This window comes from Mirounga leonina, unplaced genomic scaffold (assembly GCF_011800145.1).
Source record: "Mirounga leonina isolate KUSES-001 unplaced genomic scaffold, KU_Mleo_1.0 Mir_165, whole genome shotgun sequence".
In the NCBI taxonomy this organism is placed as follows: Eukaryota; Metazoa; Chordata; class Mammalia; order Carnivora; family Phocidae; genus Mirounga; species Mirounga leonina.
The window spans coordinates 228,127-248,420 of NW_023270415.1; the positions used below are offsets into that span (position 1 = coordinate 228,127).

The following is a 20,294-nucleotide window of genomic DNA, read 5'->3' on the forward strand; positions in this document are numbered from 1 at the left end:
CAGGTATACCAACATAATGATTCCATATTTGCATATATTGTGAAGTGGTCACAACAGTGTCTAGTTAACATCTATCACTATACATAGTTACAAAAATTTTTTTTCTTTTGATAAGGACTTTCAAGATCTACTTTCTTAGCAACTTTCAAATATGCAGTACAGTATTATTATTTTTTTAAGATTTTAATTAATTAATTTATTTGACAGAGAGAGAGAGACAGTGAGAGAGGGAACACAAGCAGGGGGAGTGGGAGAGGGAGAAACAGGCTTCCCATTGAGCAAGGAGCCCGATGCGGGGCTCGATCCCAGGATCCTGGGATCATGACCTGAGCCGAAGGGAGACACTTAGCTGACTGAGCCACCCAGGTGCCCCTGCAGTACAGTATTATTAACTGTAGTCAACATGTTGTACATTATATCTCCATAACTTAATTATTTTATGCCTGGAAATTTATGCCTTCAGTCCTTTGTCCCACCCCCGGCCCCCACCTCTGGCAACCACCAGTCTGTTCCTTGTATCCGTGAGCTTGGTTATGCTGTTTTTAAAATTCCACATGTAAGTGAGATCCCACAGTGTTTTACTTTCTCTGTTTTTATTTCACTTAACCTAGTGGCCTCAGGGTCCATCCATGTTGTTATAAATAACAGGATTTCCTTTTTTTATGGTTGAACACTATTCCATTGTGTGTGCGTGTATATATATATATACACATATATATATATATATATACACACATATATATATATACATATACACCACATCTTTATTCATTCATCTATGGATGGACAGATTGCATCCATATCTTGTCTATTGAAAATAATGCTGCAGTGAATGAAGGGGTGGCATATATTTTTTCCAATTAATATTTTTGTTTTCTTCACGTAAATACCCAGAAGTGGAATTGCTGGACCATATGGTGGGTCTGTTTTTAATTTTTTGAGTAACTTCCATACTGTTTGCCATAGTGCCTATACAATTTACATTCTCACCAGCAGTACATAAGGGTTCCCTTTTTTACACATTCTCACTAATACTTGTTATTTTTTGTCTTTTTGATGAAAGCCATCCTGATAGGTGTGAGGTAGTATCTCATTGTGGTTTTGATTTGCATTTCCCTGATGATGTTGAACATCTTTATATGTGTCTCTTGGCTATCTGTATGTTTTCTTTAGAAAAATGTCTGTTCAGGTTCTCTGTTTTTTAGTTTGTTTTTCTACTAGTGAGTTGTATGAGTTCTTTATATGTTTTGGATGTTATATCAGATATATCAGATTCAGGATTTGCAAATATATTCTCCCATTCGGTAGGTTGTCTTTTCATTTTATGGATGATTTCCTTCGCTGTGCAGAAGCTACTTGTTTAGTTTTACTTTTGTTGCCTTTGTTTTTGCAGTCAGATCCAAAAACTCAGTGGCCAAGACCAATATTGGGGAGTGTACCATCTATGTTTTCTTCTAGGAGTTTTATGGTTTCAGGCCTCACATTCAAGGTTTTAATCCATTTTGAGTTGGTTTTTATGTATAATGTAAGATCATATCCTAGTTTCATTCTTTTGCATGTGGCTGTCCAGTTTTCCCAACATCATTTATTGAAGGGAATGTCTGTTCTTTCCCCATTCTATAGTCTTTAATTTTTTGTCATAAATTAATGACCACATATAGGTGGGTTTGATTCTGGGTTCTCTGTTCTGGTTTCTTGATCCATCTGTCTGTTTTCAAGCCAGGATCATACTGTTTTGATTACTATAGCTTTTTTTTTTTTTTTTTAAGATTTTATTTATTTATTTGAGAGAGAGAATGAGAGAGAGCACATGAGAGTGGGGAGGGTCAGAGGGAGAAGCAGACTCCCCGCCGAGCAGGGAGCCTGACACGGGACTCGATCCCGGGACTCCGGGATCATGACCTGAGCCGAAGGCAGACGCTTAATGACTGAGCCACCCAGGCGCCCCGATTACTATAGCTTTGTAATACAGTATGAAATCTGGGATTGTGATACCTCTAGCTTTGTTCTTTGTCAAGATTGTTTTGGTTTTGGGATTTTTTTTTGTTCCATACAAATTTTTAGGAATGTTTGTTCATTTCTGTGAAAAGTGACATTGTAAATTTTAGAGATTGCATTGAATCTATAGATTGCTTTGGGTACTGTTAACATTTTAACAATATTAATTTTTCAATCCATAAGAATGGAATATCTATTTATCTTTGTTAATTACTTTAATCAGTTTCTTATAGTTTTCATTGCATAGGTCTTTCACCTCCTTGGTTAAATTTATTCCTTGGTATTTTATTCTTGTTATGTAATTGTAAATGGGATTGTTTTCTTAATTTATCTTTTTACTACTTTGTTATTAGTGTATAGAAATACAAATTTCTGTATATTAATTTTGTATTCTGCAACTTTTTTTAAAAAAGATTTTATTCATTTATTTGAGAGAGAGAGAACATGAGAGGGGGGAGGGTCAGAGGGAGAAGCAGACTCCCTGCTGAGCAGGGAGCCCGATGCGGGACTTGATCCTGGGACTCCAGGATCATGACCTGAGCTGAAGGCAGTCGCTTAACCAGCTGAGCCACCCAGGTTCCCTGTATTCTGCAACTTTATGGAATTCATTTATTCTGCCGTTTTTTTGGTGGAGTCTTTAGGGTTTTCTATATATAATATCATGTCATCTGCAAATACTGACCGTTTTACTTTTCCTTTCCAATTTGGATACCTGATATTTCTTTTCCTTGCCTAATTGTTCTGGCTACGACTTCCATACTATGTTGAATAAAATGGTGAGAGTGGGCATCCTTGTCTTGTTGCTGATCTTAGACAAAAAGCTTCAGCTTTTCACTATTGAGTATGATATTAGCATGGCCTTTATTATGTTGAGGTACATTCCATCTATATCTCCTTTGTTGAGTGTTTTTATCATAAATGGATTTTGAATTCTGTCATGCTATTTCTACATCTGTTGAGAAGATCATATGATTTTTATGTTGTATTTTGTTTATGTGCTGTATCATGTTGATTGATTTGCAGATGTTGAACCACCTTGCATCCCTGGAATAATACCCACTTAATCATGGTATATGATCCTTTAAATGTATTGTTGAATTTGGTTAGCTAGTATTTCATTGAAAATTTTCGCATCTATGTTCAGCAGGGATGTTGCCCTATAACTATCTTTTCTTATGGTGTCCTTGTATGGTGTTGATATCAGGGTAATGCTGATTGCATAAAATGAGTTCAAAAGTGTACCCATCACTTCTTTTTTTTGAAAGAGTTTGAGAAAGATTGCCATTAATTCTTTAAATGTTTGGTAGAATTTACCAGTGAAGGCATGTGGTCCTGGACTTTTTTGTTTATTGGGAGATTTTTGATTACTGATTCAATCTCTTTACTAGTAATCAGTCTTTTAAAATTTCTTATTTCTTTATGACTGTAGTTCCTTTCTGAATATTTCTAGGAATTTATTCATTTCTTCTAGATTGTAAAATTTGTGGCATATAATAGTATTTTTTTTTTTTTTAGATTTTATTTATTTATTTGACACAGAGAGAGAGCTAGAGAGGGAACACAAGCAGGGGGAGTGGGAGAGGGAGAAGCAGGCTCCCTGCCGAGCGGGGAGCCTGATGCGGGGCTCGATCCCAGGACTCTGGGATCATGACCTGAGCCAAAGGCAGATGCTTAACGACTGAGCCACCCAGGTGCCCCCATATAATAGTATTTTGTGGTTCTTTGTATGTAGTTGTAATTTCTGATTTTTTTAAAAGATTTTATTTATTTGACAGAGAGAGAGAGAGAGGGAGCAAGCACAAGCAGGGGGAATGGCAGGCAGGGGAGAAGCAGGCTCCCCGCTGAGCAGAGAGCTGGACATGGGGCTCGATTCTGCTGAAGGCAGACACTTAACCAACTGAGCCACCCAGTGCCCCTAATTTCTGATTTTGAGTCCTCTTTTTTTATTGCTGAGTCGTTGCTAAAGGTTTGCTGATTTTGTGTATCTTTTCACAGAACCAACTCTTAGTTTCATTGATCTTATTTATTATCTTTTTAGTCTATTTAATTTATTTCCACTCTGTATTTCCTTTCTTCTACTAACTTTGGACTGGTTCTTCTTTTTCTAGTGTAATGTTAGGTTGTTTATTTGAGATTTTTCTTCTTTCTTGAGGTAAGCATTTATCTCCTGAACTGTCTTTGAACTGCTTTTGCTATATCCCATAAATTTTGGTACATTGTATTTCCATTTTCATTTGTCTCAAGGTATCTTTTCTCATTGATTTCTTCATTGACTCATTGGTTGTTCAGTAGCATGTTATTTAATCTCCATATATTTGTGAATTTTCCCAGTTTTCTTCTTGTAATTGATTTTTAGTTTCATCCTATTATAGTTGGAAAATATGGTTGATGTGATTTCAATCTTCTTAAATTTAGTAGAACTTATTTTGTGGACTAACATATGATCTATTCTTGAGAATGTTCCATGTGCACTTGAGAAGAATATGTATTCTGCTTTTGGGTGGAATGTTCTGTATATATCTGTTCAATTCATCTACTAAACATGTTGTGTAAGTCCAGTGTTTCCTTATTGATCTTCTGTCCAGATGATCTATCCGTGATGAAAGTTCCATACTATTATTGTATTGCTGTCTGTTCCTTCCTTTAGGGTCTGTTAATATTTGCTTTATATATTTAGGTGTTCCTAGTTTGGGTGCATAAATATTTACAAATGTTACATCTTTTTGTGGATTGATCCCTTCTTCATTATGTAATGCCTTGTTTGTTTTTTTTTTTTAATAGTCTTTGCTTTAGTCTATTTTGTCTAAGGATAGTTATTAAAATGAGTCTTTTGTAAGCATATATAGAGGTGTCTTTTTTTTTAAACCCACTTAGCCACTTGTCTTTTGATTGTAGACTTTGTCCATTTGTATTTAAAGTAATAATGATGGATATGTACTTATTGCCATTTTGTTAATTGTTTCTGGCTGTTTTGTAGTTCCTTTCTGTTCCTTCTCTTGGTCGCTTCCTTTGTGGTTTGATAAATTTTGTTAGTGGTGTGCTTAGATTCCTTTCTTACAATCTTTTTTTTTTCTTTAAACAGGCTTTCATTCACTTTATTTTTCTGGTATAAAATCTATGTGGTGGCCACAGCTGGAGCCTGGGTCCTCTGCATGGAGATTCTGGTGTGGGTCTTTACAAAATGGTCATTGAATTTCTAATAGGGACACTTGGTGATCACAGTCTCTTTCCAGAGATCAGGGGTGAGATAGCTGTGATCTTGGAAATGGCATCAAAAGTGGCCATGGTGAAGTTGCCCAGGGTGGCAGTGCAGCCCCTAGCTGAGATGTAGCAGTCATCAATACTGGCCATCATCAGTAGCTTCTTGGGCATGGGCTGAGACAGTATCAGTGCCTCTGGGGGCAGGGATGAGGCATGCCAGCACAGAGCCACAGTGGCCAATCACCTTGCATGGGACAGTGTGGGGCTTACTTGTTCCCCCAGTAGCCTTGCCAAATGGGATGATGGAAAGCTTGGCCATGGGGCACCTGGGTGGCTTAGTTGGTTAAGTGACTGCCTTCAGCTCAGGTCATGTTCCCAGGGTCTGGGGATTGAGCCCAACATCTGGCTCCTTGCTCAGCGGGGAGCCTGCTTCTCCCTCTCCCTCTCCCTCCTACTCCACCTGCTTGTGCTCTCTCTCTCTCTCTGTCAAATAAATAAATAAAAAATCTTAAAAAGAAAGAAAGAAAGAAAACTTGGCCAGGATGATGGCAGTGGCTACCTCCTTGGAGCATTTAACACCCAGACTGATGTCAGCAAATGCCTTGGAACCTGACCTGCTGATGAGCATGGGTCTAGCTTTTGCATAGACATAATCTTCAAAACCTCATCCTTGAGGAGGGATGTCCCCAGGAAATAGTGATCTTAGATTCCTTGATAGACAGGGAGAAGAGATAGATCTCCTTTAGGGACTTGATCTTCATGTCTGTGACCAGGTGGCCCAGCATGGTGATGGGGGTCCACTGCTTGTCCTTGGCCTTGACTCTTTGAGCTTTGTGGCCTCGGCCCTGGCCGAGATGCTCCTACTGAGGCTTCCGTGGAAGCCACCACAGTCTCCCATTCCAGAGCCCCTGGGCCCTACCATAGCACCAACATCATCTGCCATTTGTTTTCTTGGAGAAGAATCTCCTTTCTACAGTCTTTTGGGAATCTACCATAGGTTTTTGCTTGGTTGTTCCTATGAGGCTTAGTATATAACCTTTATTTATAACTGTATTTTAAGTTGATAACCTAAGTTTGAACACATTCTAAACTCATTTTTACTCCCCCCGACCCCATCCATGTTTTGTGGTTTTGATGTCACATTTTACATACTTTTATCTTGTGTATCCCTTAACTAATTATTGTAGTTATACTTATTTTTACTACTTTTGTCTTTCAACCTTTATGCTAGCTTTATAAGTGATTAATCTACCATTTTTGCTATATGTTTACCTTTACTAATGAGATTTATACTTTCATATTTGTTTTTAATATTTATCAAAATAGTTTTCTTTTAAAAAGCCCCTACTGCTGCAGCCCCACTGGCTGGCTCTCCATCATCTATCCTCCCCAGCCTGGACACAGCTAGAATGGTCCTGAGTGGCCCAAGTGCCCCTTTAAGTCTTTCCTACCCAGGACATCTTGGAGAACAGGGAGGAGAGTGCCCTGAGGTCCATAGTGGGTGGATGCTCTTCTTCCTGACTATTCCAGGCCTAGGATATAGTTGATGCCTTGCATCAGGCCAATGATGATAGGCCGCCAGGCTGCCAGATATCGAAGCCAATCTAGCGGTTGCCCATACATGATGTGAGGCCTCTCCCAGGGGTTGCTGAACATTCTTCTGAGGTTCACGTTCTTTTTGCAGTAGAGACACATCTGTTTGCTTCCTACAGTGCACCAGCTGAGGATGCAGAACTCATGGAATACATGATTGCAAGACAGCTTATATATGTTCTTGATGACGTCCTCTTCACTGACATCCACAAAGATCTACTGCCCACACACGGCATGCACACTGTCTGAGAGGTGTTTGGTAGGCATGCCTGACTCATTGTAGAACCCTATGGTAGGCACCATGTAGTCTGCACACATTTGTGCAAAGTCTTGTTCAAGAACTCCATAGTAGAGGCCATAGAAGAAGAGAGAAATACCAAAGTCCATGGCATCTTCTGGTTTGATTTTGAATAATAGAGACCAGAGAGGGTAAACATGACAGCCATGTAGCCAACAATGCCAGTGGCATAGCTGATTTTACAGATCAACAAGAAGTACTTATAAACCAACCTTGGGGTGTCTGTATGAGTGGTGAAGATGGTGGCAGTGGTGGAGGTGGAGGTTGGAGGAGGTATTGTTGGAGAACAGGAGCTGGATGAGGTTGATATGTTAGACCTCTCCTGAAAGGAGCAGTGGAGGGTTGAGCACACATGCATGCATACCAGACACCCATAGCCATGAATCCATGCATGTTGAAATGGTCCTCATCCTCATGGCTACTTTGGTGGTGGCTCAGCTGCTCCTGGTCCAGGGGAAACAGAGCTACAATATGGTGACCCTCTTTCAGATATGGGTTGTTCCCCTCTATTTCACAGTGACACTGCACTGGTGGAGGTTCCTAGTGATCTGGATCTTGTTCTCTGCTGACACAGCTTTTGTCACCTTCTGAGCCATCTGAAAACCACTAGTACAGATAATCCCAAGGTTGGTGTCTTATGTTTTCTTCTTATGAATTTGTACTTTTTATTTTCAGCTTAAAGAAATCCCTTTAACATTTCTTGTAATGCTGGTTTAGATGAACTCTTTTAGGTTTTCTTTGCCCAGAAAATTCTTTATCTTTCTTTCAATTCTGAATGATTTTGCTGGGTGTGAAGTATTTTGGTTGAAGTTTATTTCCTTTCCTTTCAGCACTTTGACTATATTGTGCTACTCCCTTCTGGCTTGAAAAGCTTCTGCTGAAAATCTGCTATAGTCTTTTTTTTTTTTTTTTTTTTAAATACTTGTTATAATTTTTTATTGCTGCTTTTAAGATTTTCTCCTTGTCTTTAACTTTTGACTTTTTTTTTTAAGATTTTATTTATTTATTTGACAGAGAGAGACACAGCGAGAGAGGGAACATAAGCAGGGGGAGTGGGAGAGGGAGAAGCAAGCTTCCCACTGAGCAGAGAGCCCGATGTGGGGCTCGATCCCAGGACCCTGGGATCATGACCTGAGCCGAAGGCAGACGCTTAATGACTGAGCCATCCAGGTGCCCCTAACTTTTGACATTTTAATTAGAAAGTGTCTTTGTGTGGGTCTCTGGGTTCATCTTAATGGGAACTTTCTAGAATAAGATGTCTGTTTACTTCTCTGGGTTAGGGAAATTTTCTGCCATTTTATTCATTTCTTCAAGTAAGTTTTCTACCCTTTTCTCTCTCCATCTCCTTCTGTGACAGGTATAGTGTGAATTTTAAGTCTGTTTGATGTTTTCCAATTAGTCCCTTCATTTTTTTTCATTCTTTTTTTGCTGCTCTGATTGGGTGATCTCCAGTGCCCTATTTTGAGTTCACTGATTCTTCTGCTTCATCCAATCTGCTGTTGAACCCCTTTAGTGTATTTTTTGGTTCAGTTATTGCATTCTTCAGCTCTATGACTTCCATTTGGTACTTTCTTATATTTTCTAACTCTTTTTTGAAGTTCTCACTGTGTTTATCTATTCTTCTTCCAAATTCGGAAAACATCTTAATAATCATTACTTTGAATTTTTCATCGGGTAAATTACTTACCTCTGTTTCATTAAGGGTTTTTTGGTGGGGGGGAGTTTTATTTTTTCATTTGGAACACATTCCTGTTTCTTCATTTTGCTTGACTCTTTGTGTTTGTTTCTGTGTATTAAATGAAACAGTCAACTCTCCCAGTCTCGGAAGAATGTCTCTTGTAGGAGATGAACTTTTCACATTCAACCTTTCCCTAGTTCTTGGTTGTCTCTTGGTCCTTTATGATTTTCCAAGCAGCCTAATTTATTGTTAATAGCTCCCACTTATTGAGGGTGTGCCAAGGGGCACGTATCCATGTCCCAGAGGGGAATATCTCAGCTAAGGCCTAAATCCAGGCTGATTGGAAGCCAGATCTTCAGGCAATACTTTTAAAGTATGCATATATATATATATATATATATATATATATATGCAAAACATGTATGTTATGTATGTTTACACATACAGTTCTGTGGGACCACAAGGTTAAGCCTTGCTGGCCACCATAGCATGAGATCTGGAGTTGTGTATAACTTCTTTCTGGGAGATACTGGCAACTATAGTGAGGGAGAGGGAGGGCGCAATGATGGTGTTCCTCTACCTGTGTTCCGTGTGAGTGCCTCCATAGCCTCTAAGGTGTATGTCAAACCTGAAGCCTGTTCATCAATCTGAAGCACCGGGACAAGCAAATGGGTCTCTTTCAACAGAGAGACCGGGGGGTGGGGGGTGTGTTTCAGTTTGTTGTTTGTTCAGTGCCCTGGGGGTGGCACCCTACCAAGAACTGTCCCTCCAATTGTTAAAAGTCCTATGGGAGCCAGGAATACAGGCCTCCCTGGCCAGAGCCAGAGCCTGACCAGAGCCAAGCATTCAAAGGGCCTCCCCTGTGTGGCAGCCACAAACACGAGGACACCAGATGTAAAAAGTGGGATACCAAACACATGTAAGAGCTCCCTTCCAAGAGACTGGTGCTCTGGATTGCAACTGAGGGTGAACATGAACATAGTGCCCATCTTCTGAGATCTCTGGTCAGGTTTACAATCAGCCCTTAGATGTATGTTTAATTAGCAGCCTGTCCCTCAGGCTGTAGCTATGATGCTATGCTTGTAGGCATCTTTCACAGATGGATTGAGCTCCTGGTCTTTTGCCTCTTGCTGTGTCCTGAGTGTGGTAACTGTTTAAGAACTCTTTCACCATTGGTGACAATCTTATGAGACCTGTGAGTGTAAGCCCCAATGGCTGTTAGAGCCAGATGATGTAGACATGTTCTGTGGCAGCAGCTCTGAAAATCAAGGTGCCAGACAAGGGTATAAGCTTCTTTCGGAGAGATACTAGTAAGTTAGAGCAAGGCAAAGCGCAAAGATTGTACCCAATAGCCTCCGTTTTCCTGAAAGCATGTCTTTGGGCACCTAAATGTGTGTTAGACCAGAAACCTACCCCTCAAGCCAAATTTCTTGGACAAGCAAATAGGCCACTTTCTCAGAAAGACTAGGGGTGTGTTTCATTCTGCTATGTGTGCAGAGCCCTGGGGGTGGTATTCTGCCAAGAACTGTGTCTGACTGTAGAGTACCATGGGATCCAAGAAAACAAGCCTCCTTGGCCACTAGAGCCAGGCTATCAAGGAGCACTCCTGGGCTGCGACTGCAAAAACTGGGGCACCAGATGTGTGTAAAAGCTCCCCTTCAGGAGATAGTGGTGCTGCAGAGTGTGGCCGAGTGAGCATGCAAAGATGGTACCTACCATCGAAGGAAGAAGAAAAATGGTGCCTGCTGACTTTAGCAACACAGAGGGAGAGTACAAAAGTAGTGCGCACTGGTTGGAGGATAAAGGTGGCATCCATGGTGAACAAAAAAGTCTAACGTTAAAAAAAAAGGGACTTACTAGCTTTAGTAAGTTAGAGGGAGAACTTAACAATGGCGCTCAGCGCACCTCCTTCCCCTGAGAGTATCCCAACAGGCTATGGCCTCTCAGATGACACTCTAAGATTAGCAAATGTATTTCTTTGACATAGGGTCTGGGTGCTTTTCAAACAGCTTTTTCTGGGCTGGGCTGCAGGATGAGTGAGTCTGAGCATGACCACTTTAAGAGATGTTTCTCAGTTTGATACAGCTCCAAGGCCAGTTGGCTTTCAAAGCCACATGTTTTGAATATAATCTCTCAGGTGCAGATCGGGAAAGTTGGGGTACCTGATGTGGGGTACAAACCTTTGGTTCTGCAGGGAGAAGCTCTGGGTTTGTTAGTTCCCTCCCATTTGTGGTTTACTGCACTGAGGTCAGGTTTATGGCAGGACTGCATCACTGTCTCTCCCACCCACCTTGATGTGGCTAAGTCATTATCTTAACAGGCCTCTTCTCTTAAGGTGGAAATTGACAAGCTGATTATGAAATTCATATGGGAATATGAAGGATCGGGTTTTGTAGAGCAGTGTTGAAGAAGAATTACTTCATTAACTTACACTACCTGATTTACTCTAATGCTATAGTAATCAAGATTGTGATAGTGGATAAAGATATACAGATTAGATCAATGGAACAGCATAAGAGTTGAGAAAGAAATTATTTTTGACAAAGCAATCCAATGGGGGAAACAGAGGTTTTTAAACAAATAGTGCTGGAATGATTAGATATTCACATAGATAAAAAAATCACCTTGACCCCTTATCTCACATACGCAAAACTTAAGATGGATCATGGATCTAAATGTAAAAGTTAAGCGGGAAAGCTTCTAGAAGAAAAAGTAGAGAATAGGCTTAGCTTTCTTTGGTAGGCTATAAAAAGCAACAAGTATTAAAACTACTGTAAATTAAAATTAATCACAATAAAAAAAATGACCACCATTAAGAGATAGAAAACATTTATCTGTAAAGGACTTGTATCCAGATTGTATAGCGAACCCCTACAGCAATAAAAGGACAACTCTATAAACTGAAGAAATATTATAAGAGATACTTCATACATGATGCTACATTCATAGTCTGTGAGCATATTGGACTTCAATGTGTGAATTTGGGGGGGCACATTTCAGCCTATAACAGTATTATAAAGAAAAATTTAAAAATTATTTTTAAGTTTTTATTTAAATTTTAGTTAACATACAGTGTAATATTAATTTTAGGTGTATGATATAGTGATTCAACACTTACATATAACACCCAGTGCTCATCACATCAAGTGCACTTCATAGTCCCATCACCTATTTAACCCACCCCCCCACCCATCTCCCTTCTGGAAACCATTAGTTTGTTCTCCATAGTTAAGAGTCTATTTCTTGGATTGTCTGTCTCTCTTTTTTTTTTTTCCCTTTGCTTATTTGTTTTGTTTCTTAAGTTTTACCTATGAGTGAAATCATATAATTGTCTTTCTCTGACTGACTTATTTCACTTAGCATAATACCCTGTAGTTCCATCCATGTTGTTGCAAATGGCATGATTTCTTTTTTTTTTTTTTTATGGCTGCATAATATTCCATTGTGTGTGTGTATCTTCTTTGTCCATTCATCTGTCAATGAACATCTGGGCTCTTTCCGGTTTGGCTATTGTGGACATTTTGCTATAAACGTGGGGGTGCAGGTGCCCCTTTGGATCACTACATTTGTATCTTTGGGGTAGATACCCATTAGTGCAGTTGCTGGGTTGTAGGGTAGCTCTATTTTTAACTTTTTGAGGAACCTCCATACTGTTTTCCAGCGTGGCTGCACCAGTTTGCATTCCCACCAACAGTGCAAGAGTGTTCTTCTCTGCATCCTTGCCAACACCCGTTGTTTCTTGTATTGTTGATTTTAGCCGTTCTGATAGGTGTAAAGTGATATCTCATTGTAGTTTTGATAAACAGAGAACTGATTTTTCTTAAGAATATGAGTTTTCTGTTAGAGTATTAGATTGAAAATGTACAGTGGGTTGTTGATGTACAGTGGTTGTTGATGTCACCTTGGAATGTTTGGGAGAAAACCAGCATTGGATGCTGATTTGGAGAGCAGTTAGAGGTACTATATTAAAATTAAAGCCAACACAAGGAAATTTCATTTTCTCTTCACTCTGAATCTACATTTCTGGGGCAAGAAGAAAAAAAATAGTATGGGTAGTTGTAAAAATTATTAAAAGTATGAAGAAATGAGCCCACAAGAGAAATTAGAATGAGAAATTGGAATGGAATGATAAGATTTATTTCTCATGGATTTATTTCAGTAGTTTTGTCACAGTTTATTTTTCCTTTTTCAAATACCAGCAATTTTTAAAACACTAATTATAATGAAAATGTTTTTCAGATTATAAATATTTTGGGAGGGATTTACTTTTTGAGTTTCAAAGCCAAAAAAACATCTTCTTTGGTGCTCCAGAAAAATCTTTCCCTTTTTTTCTTCTCTGGCTGCTGTAGTTACAGCAGCTATGACAGAGGCATCTGGGATTTGTGCTCTTTCTGAAAGAATGGAAGACTGCCAGTCTTGGGTCCCCTGATACACTGATGTGGAACACTGTCTCCTCTGTTTTACCTTAAATGCCTGTGAGACATCTAGGTTGTTGAACATTCCATGGCTGTCAGCTCTACTTCAGAGTTTATCCAAGGAGATGAAAGAAGGCTTCTTATAGAACTAAAGTTGATAATAAGATGATGGTCATACAACTTTACTCTCTCTTCTGACCATTTCTGTATCTTTACACAAAAGAATCAAGCCTATATCCACTCAATTTCTTATATACAATAAAGTGTGAGTGTTTGCTTTCCATTTGACTGAATGTATCCTTTTCCATTGGTACAGCATTTAAATACAAATTTTAGAATTGGTCCCAAGTTCACAAAGTTATAGCCTAAGAAAGACTAACTTAGGTTACTTGTTTTATCCTAAGAAATGTCACACTATGGATTTTTTTTCTCTAAACATTCTAACTTTTGTAGGTATTGCCTTCTGACAGGGCTGGAAAGGGCTGTCTGTTATGACAGTTTAAAAGAGATTCCAGGGCTCTGATGATATGACTGTAGTTTAAAACTAGCCCTTCAACAGGGAGCTGGAGAAACTGATCACTTGAGGAGAGTAAGCAGGAACTGACAAGAACTTAGAGTCAAAGAAGTCAGGGTAGAATGAATAGAGGCAATTACTGGTGAGATAGGGGAGGCCCATTAACACTAGTGTCACCTTCTGAATTTGAAATTATTATTCTACTTTTTGAAGTCCTTTTCAAGAAAACCTATGTGTGCCCCTTTATTTGGAAAGTCCTCTGATGTCAGGTCATTTAGTCTCATACAAGCCACTTAATCTGTATAAATGGTGAAACCCATTATTTTATATCTTCCACTTTTAGTTGTTAGCACTCCAGTTGCTACTGATTTTCTTTAAAAAATAACTAAAATAATACACTGGGGTCAAAGGGATGATTATATATTTTTGTCTCAAGTAAAAGTATGTTAATTGTTTAATATACCAAAATGATAAATAAATATACAAAATGTATTAGAATAGTACTTTAATTATTAAAGCTGCTTATCTCACAAAGGGCACTGGCCATAAGTAGCAGTCAGTTATGGAAGAAAAATAGTGTGAGACATTATCCATTTATTTTTTCTTAGTCTTTTCTTATTTTATTGGACCATACATTTTAACATGTTGTTAAATTGATACACTTTGTTGTGATTCTTTTCTCTTATTGGGGTGTCTACACACTTAATTGTTCAAAGAAACTTTAGTATCTGTTATCCTTGCCACATACACTTCTTAGCTACATGCAGTTGGTCATCACGTCTCTCCATTTATTTATTTATTTATTTTAAAGATTTATATTTTTTTATTTCTTTGAGAGAGTATGCACAAGTAGGCAGAGTGGCAGGCAGAGTGAGAGGGAGAAGCAGACTCCCCACTGAGCAGAGAGCCTGATGCAGGGCTTGATTTCAGGACCCTGGGATTATGACCTGAGCTGAAGGCAGATGCTTAACTAACTGAGCCACTCAGGTACCCCAGATCTCTTGATTTATTTAAAAAAATTTTATTGAGGTGAAATTCACATAATATAAAATTAACTTCCTAAAGTAATTTCAGTGACAGTACATTGTAGCATGTTGTGTAGCCACCACTTCTGCTTCATTTCAAAACATTTTCATCACCCAAAAAGGAAACACCGTATCATTAAGCATCCACTCCCAAATCCCCCCTACCCCACACCTCAGGAATACCAGTCTTCTCTCTGTTTCAGTAAATTTACCTGTTCTGAATATTTCATATAAATGGAATCATATAGTTTGTGACATTTTGTGTTTGGTTTCTTGCTTAGAATAATGTTTTTGAGGTTCATCAGTACTTCATTCTTTTTTATGGCCGAATAATATTCTGTTGTATGAATATACCAAAATTATCAGTTCATCTGTTGATGGATATTTGGGTTTTTCCACCCTTTGGCTATTGTGAATATTGCTGCTAAGAACATTGGTGTATAAATATTAGTTTGAGTACCTGTTTTAAATTCTCTTGGGTATATACCAAGGACTGGGATTACTGGGTCATATGGCAATTCTATATTTAACTCACTGAGAAACCAGTAACCTTTTCCCATAGTGATTGCATTATTCTACATTCCCACCAGCAATGCACAGTGTTCCAATTTCTCTACTTCCTCACCATCATATATTTTCCTCTTTAAAAAAACTTTATTGTAACAGTTCTAATGGGTATAAAGTAGTATATTATTGTGGTTTGGGTATTTATTTCCCTAATGAGTAATGATGATAACCATGTTTTCCTTGTCATTTGTATATCTTCTTTGAAGAAATGGCTATTTAAGTCCTTTATTGATTTTTTTAATTGGGTTTTTTTTTTTTTTCTCTTATTGAGCTGGGAGAGTTTGGATTTTTTAAAAATATATTCTAGTTAGTAAACCCTTGTCAAATATATAATTGGCAAATATTTTCTTCCATTAAGTAACTTGACTTATCACTTTCTTTTTTAAAATACCTAGTATTACCAGAAGCCTTGTGGGCTTTTTTTATTTGTTTGTTTATTTAAAAAGATTGTGACTCCCATCTATTTTTTATTTGATAAATTTGACATGTTACACTTTGTTAATTTAAGGTATACAGCATGTTACTTTGACACATTTATATATTATAATTTGATTGCCGTTTGAAGCAGTATTTATCATATTATATTGTTATAGTACAGTATTATTGTTTATAGTCATTATATTGTGCATCACATCTTTATGGCTTATTTTACTAATGTTAAAGTTTCTACCCTTACAAACTATAAATCTTATCCCTCACTCCCCATCATGTGGTAACCACTATTTTACCCTCTGTTGTTTTCCAAGTTTGATATTTATAGATTCCACATTGGTGATATCATATAGTACTTGTCTCTGTCTGACTTATCCACTTAGCATAATGTACTCAGTGTCTATCCATTTTGTCACAAATGGCAGATCCTCCTTTCTCATGACCAAGTAATATTCCATTGTGTCTATATATGCCACATCTTTTTTTTAAAAAAATTCTTTCACCCATCAATGGGTATTTGGGTTGTTTCCCCATCTTGGCTATTTTGAATAATGTGTGATAAATATGGGTGTGCATATATCTTAACAAAATCCTATTTGTATTTTCTTTGAGTATATAACTAGAAGTGGAATTGCTGGATCATATGGTAGATATATTTTTAATTTTTTGAAAAACCTCCATATTGTCTAATGTAGTCTTTGGGCTTATTTACATTCCCACTAACAGTGTGTAAGTGTTCCTTTTCAATAACATCCTCCCTAGTACTTGTCCCTTCCTAACAGGTGTGAGGTGATATCTCATTGTAGTTTTTGTTTGCATTTCCCTAATGATTAGTGATGTTAAGCATTTATTTATGTGCCCGGTGGTCATTTTGATGCCCTCTGTGGAAAAATGTCTATTTAATTTTTCTGCCCATGTTTTAATTGGATTGTTTGTGGTTTTCTTATTAAATTATGTTCTTTATGTATTTTGTATATTAATCTCTTTTCTAATATGTAGTTTGCAAATATTTTCTCTCATTCTTTAGTCTGCCATCTCCTTTTTCTTACTTGTTTCTTTTACTGTGCAGAAGCTTTGAGTTTGGTATAGTCCCATTTGTTGATTTTTGCTTTTGCTATTTGTGCTTTTGACATCATCCAAAAATCATTGCCAAGATGAGTATTGATGAACTTCTCCCCTATGTTTTCTTCTAGGAGTTTTGTGGAATCAAGTTTTATGTTTAAATCTTAAGTTTTGAATTTTTGTGTGTGGTATGAGATAGAGGTCCAATTTCATTGCTCTGCATGTGGTTATTCAGTTTTCCAGGCACTGTTTGTTGTTGTTCCTCACTGGGTGTTCTTGTCTCTCTTGTTGATTATTGGTTGATTTGTATATGCCAGGATTTAATTCTGGACTCTATTCAGTTCTGTTGGGCAATGTGTCTGTTTTTATGGTACCGTACTATTTTTATTACTATGACTTTGCAGTAAAGTTTGAAATCAGGAAGTGTGATACCTTCAGCTTTGTTCTTTCTTCTCAGGATTGCTTTGACTATTTGGGGTCTTTTGTGGTTCCACACAAATTTTAGGATTGTTATTCTATTTTTGTGAAGAATGCCTTTGGTATTTTGATGGGGTTTGTGTTGAATATGTAGATGGCTTTGGGCAGTATGGCCATTTTTATAATATTTATTTTTCTGATCCATGACATGGGCTATCTTTCCACTTGTTTGTGTCTTGCTCAGTATCTTTTATCAAAGTCTTATAGTTTTCATTGTGCAGATCTCTCACTTCTTTGGTTAAATTTATTACTAAGTATTTTATTGTTTTTGATGCTATCGTGATTGGGATAGTTTTCTTATTTCTTTTCCCAGTGCTTCATCATTAGTGTAAAGGAAGCCACTGATTTCTGTAAGTTGATTTGTAACCAACTTTTGTGAAATTGTTGATTAATTCCTTTTTTTTTTTTTGATGGACTATGGGATTTTTCTGTATACAAGTTCAGAGTCAGCAAATAGTGACAGTTTTACTTTTTTTTTTTTTAAGATTTATTTATTTATTTGAGAGAGAGAGAGAGCACGAGATGGGGGAAGGTCAGAGGGAGAAGCAGACTCCCTGCTGAACAGGGAGCCCAGTTCAGGACTCCATCCTGGGACTCCAGGATCATGACCCTAGCTGAAGGCAGTCACTTAACCAACGGAGCCACCCCAGTGCCTCTACTTCTTCTTTTCTGATTTGGATGCCTTTTATGTCTTTGTGTTGCCCAGTTGCTCTAGCTAGGACTTCCAGTGCTATATTGAATAGGTGAGCATAGCCAACCTTGTTTTGTTCCTGATCTCAGAGGAAATTCTTTCAATTTTTCTCCATTGAGTATAATCTTAGCTGTGGGTTTCTTGTATATGGCTTTTATTATGTTGAGGTATGTTCCTTCTATACCAAGTCTATTGAATGTTTTTTTATCATGAAAGGATGTTTTTTCTGCATCCATTGAGATAATCATGTGATTTTGATCTTTCATTTTATTGATGTGGTGGATTACATTTATTCACTTGCATACATTGAACTATCCTTGCATCCCAGGGATGAATCCTATTTGGTCATAGTATATGATCCTTCTAATTTGTTCTTGAATTTGGTTTGCTAATACATGTTGAGATTTTTTTTATCTATATTCATCAGGGATATTGGTCTGTAGTTGTGATGTTTGTCTATCTGGTATTGGTATCAAGGTAATACTGGCTTTGTAGAATGAGTTTAGAAGTGTTTCCTCTTCCTCTATATTTTGGAACACTTTGAGGAGAACTGGTGTTAATTCTTCTTTAAATGTTCAGTAGAATTCACTAACAAAGCTGTCTGGCCCTGGAGTTTTCTCTGTTGGAATTTTTTGATAACTGACTCAATCTCATGACTTGTTACTGCTCTGTTCAGATTTTTATATTTCTTCCTAATTCAGTCTTGGTAGAATCTTGTGTGTTTCTAGAAATGTACCCATTTCTAGGTTATGTAATTTGTTGGCATATAATTATTTATAGTAGTCTCTTATAATGATGTATTTCTGTAATGTGAATTGTAATGTCTCCTCTTCCATTTCTAATTTTATTTATTTGAGTCTTCTGTCTTTTTTTCTTAGTCTAGTTAAAGGTTTGTCAGTTTTTTAATCTTTTCAACAAACCAGTTTTAAGTTTCATGGATTCATCCTTTCTGTTGTTTTTCTGGTTCCTATTTTATTTATTTCTGCTCTGATTTTTATTATTTCCTTCTCCTAACTTTGGGCTTAATTAGTTGCTCTTTTTTTAGTTCCTTAAGGTGTAAAGTTAGATTGTTTATTTGAGATCTAATTTTTTAAGATACGGGTTTATTGCTATAAACTTTCCGCTCAGAACTGCTTTGCTTATCCCCAAAATTTTGATACATTATATTTTTATTTTCATTTCTTTTGAGATAACTTTTTATATCCTTTTTGATTTCTTTGAATCATGGGTTGTTTAGAAATGTGCTGTTTAGTTTCCGTATATTTGAAGATACACTCCCTTTCTTCTTACTGATTTCTAATTTTATGCCATGTGGTCAGAGAAGATAGTTGGTATGATTTCAGTGTTCTTAAATTTGGTAATAATAGTTTTGTGGCTTATTATATGATGTATCCTGGAGAGTGTTCCACATGCACTTGAGAAGAATGTGTGTTGTGTGGAATGTTTTATATGTGTCTGTTAAGCCCGTTTATTCTAAAATATGGTTCGATTTCCAATGTTTCCTTGATTTTCTGTCTGGACAATATACCCACTGTGAATAGTGGGATATTGAAGTCCCCTACTTATTGTATTGTTGTCTGTTTCTATCTTAAGACCTATTAGTATTTCCTTAATATGTTTTGGTGCTCAGATGTTGGGAGCATATATATATGGTTGTTACATCTTCTGTTTATTATTATTATTTAAATTCAATTAATTAACATATAGTATATTATTAGTTTCAGAGGTAGAGTTTTGTGATTCAACAGTTGCATAAAACACCCAGTGCTCATTACATCCAGTGCCCTCCTTAATGCCCATCACCCAGTTACCCCATCCCTTCACCCCCTTCCCCTCCAGCAACCCTGTTTCCTATAGTTAAGAGCCTCTTATCGTTTGTTTCCCTCTCTGATTTCGTCTTACTTTGTTTTTCCCTTCCTTCCCCTATGATCCTCTGTTTTGTTTCTTAAATTCTACATATGAGTGAAATCATATGATAATTGTTTTTCTCTGACTTATTTCACTTAGCATAATACCCTGGAGTTCCGTCCACGTTGTTGCAAATGGCAAGATTTCTTTTTTTTTTTTTTTTTGATGGCTGAGTAGTATTCCATTGTGTGTGGTATATATACCACATCTTCTTTATCCATTCATCTGTTGATGGGCATCTGGGCTCTTTCCATAGTTTGGCTATTGTGGACATTTTTGCTATAAACATGGGGGTGCAGGTGCCACTTTGGATCACTACATTTATATCTTTGGGATAAATACCCAGTACTACAATTGCTGGGTCATAGGGTAGCTCTGTTTTCAACTTTCTGAGGAACCTCCATACCATTTTCCAGAGTGGCTGTACCAGTTTGC

At 37.4% G+C, this 20,294-nt stretch overlaps 1 protein-coding gene and 1 pseudogene across 1 annotated transcript in view; one reads left to right on the forward strand and one right to left on the reverse strand.

Moving 5' to 3' along the window:
• Positions 1–20,294, forward strand: part of SPIDR (scaffold protein involved in DNA repair) — a 549,318-nt gene that overhangs the window by 81,549 nt on the left and 447,475 nt on the right. The window lies entirely within an intron of this gene.
• Positions 6,216–7,448, reverse strand: LOC118014795 (annotated as a pseudogene).